At 33.3% G+C, this 12,161-nt stretch overlaps 1 long non-coding RNA gene across 1 annotated transcript in view; it reads left to right on the top strand.

Moving 5' to 3' along the window:
• Positions 1–12,161, top strand: part of LOC135321148 (uncharacterized) — a 660,820-nt gene that overhangs the window by 322,353 nt on the left and 326,306 nt on the right. The window lies entirely within an intron of this gene.

Genomic DNA, 12,161 nt, shown 5'->3' with positions numbered 1-12,161 from the left:
TATTGGAAGAAAGGAAATCCTTATCATGTAGTGGCATAAAGTTTATCAACCTTGTTGCCTGTAGTAACATACAAATGAGACAGTGTTCCCAGTGAACTGGGTAATGCAGCTAAGGAAATTTATAACTATAGGGTGAAAAAATGTCTTAATTATAGCAAAATACAAGAAGAGAAAGGTAAGCTAATGGAAGGACCATTAAAAAATAAAGCTGGCACTTGCTGATATTGAAGATTACCAACCTTTTCAGATGGCAAAGAAAGCTAAAATTAAATGGTTTCTAAGCAAAGATCAAATCAAGGGAACTCTTAGGAAAGCATGGTCTAGAAATGAACAAAGGTATAATTGTAAAATCACTTTTTGAGATCTGACTCATACAAAATGCCCTGTAAATGATTAAGGGTGTTCCTCTGATTCTCTCAATCACATAATAGAGCTTCTAGGAGGCTTAACATCATTGTTCCTCAGTCAACTCAGCAGAAGCTCAGAGAAGAGAACGCCTATCTCAAATAGATTTTGTGCCTGGCTTTTGTCTAATGGAATAACTTACATTACTTCTACAATCTTGGTAGAAGATTCACAATACTTTTAGTAAAATTATATCAGCAGAAACATTGCTATCTTGGATTCAAAGAACTGAAATACTTATATCTTGGATTGAAAGAGGCAGTATAAAATGAAAAGAGGCTTTTGGACTTTTAAACCTTTACAAACAGAAAACAAGTTGATAAAAACTCCTCAGCCAAAAACATGTGCTAACTTCCACATATAATAGAAAGAATGAATTGGTATGTGGAAGAAGGACGCTGGTGGTAGAGCCAAGAGACAAGGTAAGTCATTTCCAGGCAGGTATGGCACTAAGTTCTAAAATGAAGTAACCTACAACATTGACTTGGATGAATCTAGGAACTGCTTTGTACCAGTATCCATTGTGTGCCAATTGTTTTCCATCTCTGAGGACTAATGTCCATAGCATTTAACCTATTCTGGTGTCAGCATGTTGAGTGTTATGAGATACATAACTTTCTCTTTGATTTTTAAGTATTGAGATCAAGAGGAACCACACTCAAGTAGTTGTACATAAGGAACAACACCTAAGGGATCTCATTCACGTTCAGATTTTATTTAGATGATGAGATTCTAGACTGTGGGCTGGTTGTTGTAGGTCATGGGTTGAGATATTTAGGGGTCTTGAGAAAGTATTCATGTATTTTGTATGTAGAATGGATATAAATCATTGAAAGTCAGAGGATAGATTATAGAAGACAGCCTCCAAAATGGTACCTGTGATTTTCACCTTCTTGCATTCACACCTTTGTAGTCTCCCTCTCCTAGCCACACTCTACAATGGTTGGCCTGTGACCAAGAAAATACAGAAAAAGTGGTGAGATGTCATTTCTCAGATGTACATATACAAGGTACTTTGGCTTCCATCTTGCACACTCCCTTGTTCTTTTTTTTTGTTATTGCTAGTTCTGGGAGAAGCCAAGTCATGATGAGATCTGGGGAGAGCAGCCCTATGCCTAACTCTGTGGGAGGGAACTGAGTCTCTTGTCATCAGCTGCATGAGTGTGCTTGGAATAGATCCTCCATCCCTAATTATGTTTTTAGAGACTGCATGTCTAGCTTCATTAAAGACTCAAAATAAGAAACATCCAGCTAAGTCTTGTTCATATTCCTGATCCCTCGAAATTATATGAGATAATACATTTTTATTGTTTTAAGCTGGTAACTTTTGGGGTGACTTATGCAACATAGATAACTAATATACCCAGCTTTTTCTTGTTATTTTAGTTCATATTCTATCAGTGGTTTCAAATATTAATTTCCATGTGGAATTGAAGAGTATGCTAGAAAAAATGTTGGTGATCATCAAAGTCACAGAATGTTTGTAGTCATGATTGCTGTTCACCAAATATTTATAGCTTTTCCTCTCTTAGGTATATGGCAATACTGTACTTTCCAGTCTCTTTTGTTTGCATTTTATCAAGTGATCAGAGCTGGCCAGTTAGTTGTAAACAGAAGTGATATGTGTTATTTCTTGTTTTGAGTTTTTATTGCTGGTATTATATCTTCAAAAGTTTGTTCATTCTCATTCTCCCTCTCTCTGCCTCTCTCTTCAGTGGCAATCAGCAATTTTCCAGATATTCAAGATGAATTTTGCTCAGTTAGCCTGGGTCTCAGAGAGAGAGAGGTGTAGAGAACAGCCCACTGCCTAACCACCATGTTGACTTTGTAGTATGAGAAAGAAGTAAACCTTTGTTGCATTGACTCACTGACATTAGGACATTGTCACTGCAGCATAACCTGGCTAGTCCGACAGATCCAAGTATCATGTAAACCATCAAAAAGTAGAAACAATATAAACACCTCACACTAGGGAATGACTCTTGAAGTAGTATCAGTCCATTTTATCAAATATCCTTGACACAAAAATAATGATTCTGAGTATTATGTGATAATATTTAAAAGCATATAGGCATAATGTTATATATAAAAGCAAACAAAATATTTACTTGATACTGGTAATAACCATGTAAAATGGTATATGTTTAATCCTATTTGATGATTATCTACTTCCAGACACATAGTGGCCAGACACAGAGTAGGTCCCTGCCCCTCTAATACTTGTGTGGATACCACAGGGTTAGTTCTTATCAAAAAGCTGTGGGAGACAGTGATTTGGGGCTGCAGGATTTTGTAAGTGGTGGAAGGCTTTCATCTCTCTCTCTTTTTTCCCTGCCACCATAATTGATGATATTCTTTCTGATGTAGCTATTATGAGCTTTGACCTGAGCTGAGAAGCGTCTCTAAACCGTACAAAATGGATATGTAATATAATTGAAAAATGAAACTTGAAAGAATTATTTTCTGGCTCTGTGTTATTTTAGCATAACATAGCATACCCAAACTGAGAAAGAATTTGGTCCTAAAATAGGAGTGCAGCACTAACAAAACCTCAGAACTTGTCACATCTGTTTATTTGGTGAAGTGAAGACTAGAAAATTGGTGATCTATGTTATTGATGGTAAATATTTGATAAAGCTCTGACCTGAAGTAACTTGGGAGGCAGACTTGTGAATCTAGAGCAGAGTTTCTCAACCTCAGCACTATTGACATTTTGGGGTGGGTAACTCTTTATTGTTGGGAAATGTTGTTTACATCATGGGATATTTAGCGTAAGCTTGGCCTCTACCCACCGGATGCTAGTAGCTTTCCTCCAGACGTGAAAGCCAAAAAAGGTCTCCAGACATTGGCAGATTACTCCAGAAATCAAAATTTTGCTCCTAGTTGAGGACGAAACCACTGCTCTAGGGGAGGAGATCAGAAAAGATAAATTTAATAGGGCAGATTGGTAATTGTTGGCTATCTTTACCATGAAATTATGATCAGGAAATGAACTCAGGAATTGAATGTGATAAAAGAATATAGATTTTTCTCTCTAGAAAAGCAAGATATGAGGCTTTGCACAATTGGAAAGGCAATTATTTATGACATCCAAGTGATCTATAAGTGGAACTGGTTGCATCCAGAGTTGTTTTTAAGATTTCTCATACTTTTCCTACTTTAACATTTCTCATATTTCTTTGCATTTCAGTTTTACTGCCCCTCCCCACTGATTCTGGTTTTTTTTTTCTTCAAATTTTAAATAGACATCGCATTTTAGAACAGTTTTAGACGTAAAGAAAAATTGAAGATAGTACGGAGAGTCTCCATATATTCATACCTAATTTCTCTATTATTAACATCTTACATTAGAATGGTACATTGTTATAGTTATTGAACCAATATTGATATTAAAGTCCATGAATAATCATTAACTAACATCCAAACATAATTCACACATTCTTAGTTTTTACCTAATACTCTTTTTCTGTGCCAGTATTCCATTCAGGATACCACGTTATATTTAGTTCTCATGTTTCTTTGGGATTCTCTTGTCTGTGACACTTTCTCAGACTTTCTTTGGCATTGACAATTTTGTGGAGTGCTGATCAGGTATGTTGTATTAAATAAATACCCATGATTCCATCATGATATGCAAAAGTGATTGAATTAATAAATAAATGGGGGATAAGAGACAAATACTCCATGTAAGAGAATTTCAAATAATTTATGTAGATACTCCCCCTTCAAGGAAGTTGAGTGAACTCCTCACTCAAGTGAGGGAAGCGAGGGGTATTACACAATTCATTACTTTCTTGCTCAAATTGTTTTAACTTTGGCCATTGGAAACACTTTGACATATCCCCATCAATGTGTTGTTATTCTTGTTGCTTTTAATACTTCTTTACTTTCTGGCAATATAAATAACATGTTGCCTGTTTATCTTGTATATCTTCCCCCAGTCCTAGAACAGTCATAATATCCCTACATTATCCTTTTAAGGTCCATGGGGTAAATAGTGATGCACCTCTTTCATTTAAATATTGATTTTGTCGTCTTTTATTTTTATTTTGTTAGCCTGGCTAGAGGTTTATCAATTTAACTGATCTTATCCAAGAACCAACATATGATTTTGTTGATTTTTCTTACTGTTTTTATGTTTTAAATTTTATTGACTGCTGCTTTAACATTTATTATATCTTTATTTCTGTTTGTTTAGGCTCAAATTGCTCCTTTTACTCTAGTTTCCTTAGGTAGAGTTTAGATGATTGATTTTAGATCTTTTTTCTTTCCTGATGTATATATTTAATGCTCTAAATTTCTCTCTAAACATTGCTTTCAATGCATTCTGCAAATTTTAAGCTGTATTCTCATTTGAATTTAGCTCAACATTTTTTCTACTTTCTCATAAACCTTCTTCATTGACACGTTTTGCTTAGAAGTGTGTTGCTTAATGCTCAACTATCTGGAGAATTTTCCAGCTTTTTTTAATTGACTTTTATTGATTTCTAATTAATTTTCATTGTGGCCTGAGAATATACGTGATTTCTTTTTAACTGGTAAAGGGATATTTCATTGCCTATAATGTGGTTTGTTTTAGTGAATATTTCATGTGAGTTTGAGAAAGACATGTATTCTTGTGTTGTTTAATGGAGTATCCTATAAATGTCAATGAGATTAAGTTGATTGATAGTTCCATTCAGGTCATCTATATCCCTACTGATTTTCTGCCTGTTTGATTTATCAGTTACTGAGAGAGGGTTGCTGACTACAATGGGTCTCCAGCTATCAATGTGAATTGTCTGTTTCTCCTTGCAATTCTATAGGTTTTTTCCCCCAAGTATTTTGATACTCTGTTTTTAGATACATATACACTAAGAACTGTTATGTCTTCATGGCAAATCGACTTCTTTATCATTCTGATTTGCCTCTTTATTCTTGATAATGTTCCTTGTTCTGAAGTCTATTTTGCCTACTTCAGCTTTCTTTTGGTTATTGTTCGTGTGATATATCTTTTCCCATCTCCTTACTTTTAACCTATCAGAGAACTTATATTTAAAGCAGGTTTCTGTAGACAACTTACAGTTGGGTCTTTTTTTTTTCTAATCTGCTCTGACAATCTGTTTTCTTTGACATATTTAGACAAATTACATTATCAAGAGTTGCATTCATATCTACCATATTTGTAACTATTTTCTATTCCTTGCATTTGTTCTTTGTTTCTTTTTCCCTTTCTCTCTTTTTCTGACTTTTCCAGTTTTCACTCAACATTTTATACAATTCTGTTTTTCTCTCATATTTTTCCTAATGTCTGGATATCACTGATGAGTTTACTGTCACCATAATTTTGCCTTTTCCAGAATGTCATAGGGTTAGAATCATACAGTTTGTAGCCTTTTCAGAGTGGCTTCTTTCTCTTAGTAATATGTATCTAAGGTTCTCTCATGTCTCTTCATGACTTGATATTTTATATCTTTTTATTTCTTTGAGTGAATTATCACAGTTTATTCATTCATCTATTGAAGATCTTGGTTACTTTCAAATATTGTCAATTATGACTAAAGCTGCTGTAAATATTCATGTGTAGTGTTTTGTATGGAGATAAAGTTTCAGCACATTTGGGTAACTACCAAGGAGCATGATTGTTGGATTATATGATAAGATTATGTTTAGTATTTCTAAGAAACTGCCAAACTCTCTTCCTAAGTGGCTGGACCCTTTTGCATTTCCACCAGCAATGTTTGTGAGTTCATGTTGCTCTGTAGCCTCAATAATATTTGGTATTGTCAATGTTTTGAATTTTAGCCATTCTAGTAAGTGTATAGTTGTATCTCATTTTCATTTTAGTTTATAATTACTTAATGATCTCTGATGTGCAGCAGTTCTTCTTCCTTTTTTTTTTTTTTTTTTTGCCATCTGTGTATCTTCAGGTGAAGTGTCTATTCCCATCTTTTCCCCACTTTTTAATTGTGTTGCCTTTTTTGTTGTTGTCTTTTGAGTGTTTGAATACTTGGGTACATGTCCTTTATCAGATATTTGTTTTTGCTAATATTTATTGTCAGTCTTACTTTTCCATTGTCTTTTGCAAAGAAAAGTTTTAATTTTGATGAAATTTAACATACACTTTTTTTCATGGATCATGTTTTTACTGTTTTAACTAAAAAAATTCGCTAAACCCACAGTCAACTAGATGTTCTCCTATGTTAACTCCCAGAAGTTTTATAGTTCTGTGTTTTACACTGATGTCTAATTTTTGTGAAAATGGTAAGGTCATTTTTCACATGGGTATCCAGTTGTTCTAGCACCATTTGTTGAAAAAGACAATTATTTTTTTATTGCCATTGCCTCTGTTCCCTTTTCAAAGATTAGTTGACTGTGTTTGTGTGAGTCTCTTTCTGGACTATCTGTTCTGTCCCACTGATCCATTTGTTTGTTCTTTCACATACTGTACTGCCTTGATTGTTGTAGCTTTATAATAAGTCTCGAAGTCATGTAGTGTCTGTCCTCTGACTTTGTTCTTTTTCTTCAATATTGTTGGATATTCTGGATCTTTTGTCTTTCCATATAAAGTTTAAAATCAGTTTATTAATATTCACAAAGTAACTGGCTAGAATTTTGATTGGGAACACATCCAATATAAATTGGAAGATTTGATGTTTTAACAGTATGATTTCTCTCTGAAAACTTCTTTTAACATATCTTACAATTCAGGTCTATTAGTGAGATTCTCTCCATTTTTTTGGTGGCTTGAAAAAGCATTTCTTCTTCACTTTTGAAGAAAATTTACTTTGGTCAGAATTCTAGGTTGGTGGTTTTTTTCTCTCAACACTTTAAATATTTTACTACTCTTCTTTCTTGCGTACATGGTTTCTGAAGACAGGTTCTGAACTAATTCTTATTCTTGTTCTTCTGTATGTAAGGTGCTGGTTTCCTGTGGATTGTCTCAAGGTTTCTGTTTGTATTTGATTTTCTGCAGCTTAAACATGATATGTGTCCCTATATTAAAAAAAAATTTTTTTAAATTTTTAACTTGCTTTGTGTTCTCTGAGCTTCTAGGATCTTTGGTTGGTGTCTGTCCATAAGTTTGGAAAATTTTCAGTCATTATTACTTAAATATCTCTCCTGTTCTTTTCTCTCCTTCTTCTTTTGGTATTTCCATTATGTTACACCTTTTGTAAATGTTTTTTCTTCACTCTTTTTTCTCATTGCATTTTCATTTGGGAAGTTTATATCGATATATTTTCAAGTCTATTGGTTCTTCCCTTAGCCAGCCTACTGATGAGCTCATAAAAGAAATTCTTTATTTCTGTTACAATATTTTAAATTTCTACCATTTTTGGATACATTAACAATTTTACATCTTTGCCTACGTTGGGTAATGTACCTGATCTTTTGTGTTTTCCACTTTTTCCATTAGAGTCTATAACACATTAATCATAGTTATTTTGATTTTCATGTCTGGTAATTATAGTATGTGTCACTGAGTCTGGTTATAATACTTGTTGTGTCTCTTCAGATTATGTTTCCTCTTGCTTTATTCATGCTTTGTAATTTGTGGTTGAAAACCGGATATGATGTATTAAGTTATCAGAATAGAGGTAAAAGGCCTTTAGTGTGAAATTGTATGTTAAACTTGCTAGGAATTGCTCTGTGTTGGTGGTTGCTGTACCTGTAGTTGCCAGAGGCTTTGAATTCTTCTAGTGTCTTTATTTTTGTCTCCTTTGTTGTCTTTGGGTTTCCCTAAAAACTCCTTCTTAAATAGTAATAGGAATTGGTTCACCGGATTATGGAGGTGACAAATCCCATGATCTACAGTTGACAAGCTAGGTATCCAAGGAAGTAGATGGTGTAGTCCCAGTCTGAAGGCCAACAGGCTTAAAACTCAAGAAAAACCAGCGTTTCACAAAGGCAGGAATAAAACCTATGTCCCAGCTTGTGGCTGTCAGGCAGGATAAAATTATCCCTCACTTTTGGGAGAGTTTGCCTTCTGCTCTATCCAGGCCTTTAACTGATCAAAAAGGGTCCACCCACATTATGGAGGGAAGTCCTGTTTACTCAGTCTACTGATTCAAATGTTACTTCATCCAGAAGAATGTTTGACTAAATAATGTCTGTGTTGCCACATAAAATTATCCGTCACAGTTGTTGACTGATATGTGTCACCCATTCTTTCCCATTGTTTATTGAGGGTCCATGGGTCAGATAACTTGTCTTTTAGTTTATAAGTTAGAAGTTGCTGCACAAACTCTTTATCTAAATCTTCAGCACAAAATCTTTTCTAAAGCTTGAAATGAACTTTAGCTCAAATTAAATTTAGCTGAATCAGTAGGTTAATACTAAATTATACCAATAGCTCTCCCCAGTTGTTAGATCTTTCATGAATAGACTTACAACTATCAATAATTTACAGCTTTTAAATTTCCCCTTAGAGAATTAATATATATCTTAGTAATTAAATGTTCATTTTCAGGGTAAGTAATCTCTAAATAACCATTGCTTTCTTTAAATGTTATCAAAGAGCATTGACTTTTAAAAATTTTCAAAATAGTTATTGTCCAATTTTATGTCTTGTGCCAGGAATAATAAAAAAAATTGAAGTAAATCTGTAAATATGTGATATAAATAATTTATATTTTCCTGAAAATTGATCTTTATGATTGCCATTTTTAGGCCTGGTATTTTTAACAAGGAGTATGATATTATATATACATTTATTTTAGGGTGTGTGTATCTCTGCATATGTGCATGCCCCTATGTGTGTGTGCTGCAAAGTACTCTTCTTTAAATGCTCCATAAACCAAGGCTTAAATTAATTTTGTCATATTCATTTAGTTTTAATACAGATGCTTTAAAAAAAAACTTCTACTTTTTTTTTCTATGATAATGCCTTCTGTTTCATATAAGAGAAGATATTTAGAAATTAATTTAGTGTTTAAAATATATGTTTCTGATTCATGCAGCTTTAAGTAGAAATGACTCAAACAACATTAGAGCATAAGAAAGTCTTATTAACTTAGGAAAGTAAGACTTATTTCTTCATAATAATTAGTTACCTTGATGCTATAAACTGAATACCTTTCATAGGTTGGAAATATTTAAGCGTAAGTAAGGCTAGTGACAGAATGTGGATTAAGAACCCATTATAATTCTTCATTTGTACTCATGCCACCAAATGAGACCAAATGATGGTAGACTTATTGTTTCCTCCAATTAACTGCCTTTATAAAAACAAGAGAAGGAGTCTAGGACTGAGACAGAGCCTGTATTCTGGAACACATTCCAACATATTCTGTGAGGCCATCATTACCCTTATATCAAAACCAGATAAAGACATCACGAGACTTTCAGTATTATGTTAAAGTGGGCATCCTTGCCTTGTTCTTGATTTTTGAGGAAAAGCTTTTATTTTTTCACCATTCAGTATGATGTTAGCCGTGGGCTTTTCATAGATGGCTTTTTACTATGTTCACTGCTTTCCTTCTATTCCTACTTGATTTCATTTATATGAAATATCTGAAATAGGCAAATTCATAGAGACAGAAAGTAGATTTTGATCTACATAGAGAATTTCTGTTTCTACGAATGAGACCGTCTCATTTTTTTTTAATCTGAAAACTAGTTAAGTTCAGATGAAACATTTCTTATCTAAAAACTGGGAAGTAACAGTAGATACCTCACAGGATTGGGTTCCCACAGTATTGTTGGTGAGGTTTTTGTCAGTATTCTTTATCAGAGATGATTAATGTTTACTGAAGTTATGCTATGTGTTCTACAATACAAGTGCAAGACTTTTGTTTTTCAGTTTTGCTGATTAAACCATAGAGATTTTTAAAAATTTATCCATGAACACTCAGGTATAAATCACAGAGCTGGGATTCAAACCCAAGCCATGTGGCTCCAAAGCCTTACTGCTGAACCACTTGCTTCATTACTGGGTAGTGATTTTTTTTTTTTTTTTTAACAAAACATGGAAACACAACTCCTGGTAATAGCAACACTGCATTCCCTCCTTTGCTGTTGCAAACCGAGAGTTGTGCTTAACATTTGAAGATTGTGGTTGCATTAAGCAGCTAACATCAAACACAAAGGATTCCCATTTATTTTGGGGGGGGGGAGGAGGAGGCAGAGGCATTGATTGCATACCTTTACTATTTCTTTGTTCTCATTAGGAAAATCATTCTAGCTCTGAAAACGAAATCTCCTAGAATAGTTTCCAAGGCAACTTGTAATAAACCAATACTATATACTTAGAGGATTATAGTAAAATGCTATTATTAATCAGCATGCCTTATTTTTTGCATTTATTTCATTAATTATTATAATTATATGGTAATCACATTTTCATAGATGATTCTTCTCATCATTTAATAGCTGCATCTGCTCAACACCAGATTATATAAATAAAAGGTAAAAACAAACATTTTTTTGTCTTGATTTCTCAGTATCTAGATTATAGTTAGGTTAACACGAGTATTTGTCTTAAAAAAAAATTGAAAGATGAAAGGAACCACTTCCCTCTATTAATTCTCTCATTCTGAAAACTGCTGTGTGAAGCCCTCTTACTTTTTGCGTGTCTTCCCTTGATACTACGGGGCTTTTGAAAGGAGGGGAAGTGCATCTATACAAATTGTTGCATGTTAAAATTACTGTCATTTGAAGACTGAGTTTATTTTTGTTTCAGAGCTTTAGGTTAATAAGTCTCAAAAATCACCTTTTCTTTGTTCCTTTTTTTACCTTCTGAATCTTTTAAGTTACAATGTTTTCAAATACTGTTAAGTTAAAAGCAGACAGAAAAGAATAAGATTTAAAGAAGATTTAGGTAGAAAGGATTTATAAAAAATAAGGCCAGATACAGAATAAATAGAATTCTAAAAGAAAGAATTCAAACAGAATCCTCAGAGGATATACTAAGCTTGTGTTGGCTCTGCATAGTGTTGTTGGTAAATTATTTTTCCAACAGTATTACTTATCCTTTAAAAAAAAAAAAGATCTCCCCAAGATGCATTGCCAAGTTATATGTAAGGGAATTGGGCATTGCCAGTTTGTTTTCAGTTTGTAAAAAACAGGGCAAATCAATTCTGCATAAATTCCAGATGTATTGACTGTATACTACCCAATCTATTAATTTAAAACATATTATATATTTTTGGACACCTACTATTTATGAAATTTTATTTGAGTGCATGGGGATGTTGAATGTAATCCTTCATTCCTACCTTGGCTTGAGCATTTGTAACACTAAATTATAAATATTATTTTATAAGATCTTAAAGGCAGGGCTCTTTTAAATTATCTTTTTCTACTAAGGGTTTGGAACAAATCTGAGCATAAAGCAGAAGCTAAACTATACTTAGGAAATGACTAGGCAGTAGACTTAGGTAATTTACCTTTTTAGAAGAGGACAGATATGCCCTGAAAGAAGAATGCCTTAGAATTCAGGAAGTCCAGTAGGAAATATCATATATAAAATCTGAGTTGAATATAATATTGAGAGTTTGTGTGTCTCACACAGTTCAATATTAAACTTCTATTGTTAATTCATTTTTTAAAGAATTTCTAATTTATTGTGTTTTCAATAATATTTGAGTTTTCCAGAGCAATAGATTTGAAGTTTTATTTTGATCTTTGCTATCAAGATTTTAGATGCTCATGACTTTGGTTATTAGAAAAAAAGATCAGAAAACTAACACTTTTAAAGAACAAGAGCAATTACAATTTTGGGAGCTCAGATTTGATTGCAAAAACTTAATTACTATTTTGATAAAGCAGCTCTGAGA

The sequence above is a fragment of the Camelus dromedarius genome, chromosome 4, assembly GCF_036321535.1.
Source record: "Camelus dromedarius isolate mCamDro1 chromosome 4, mCamDro1.pat, whole genome shotgun sequence".
Classification (NCBI taxonomy): domain Eukaryota; kingdom Metazoa; phylum Chordata; class Mammalia; order Artiodactyla; family Camelidae; genus Camelus; species Camelus dromedarius.
Note: the sequence above shows the minus strand (reverse complement) of the source record. Positions and strands in the feature narration are given on the sequence as shown.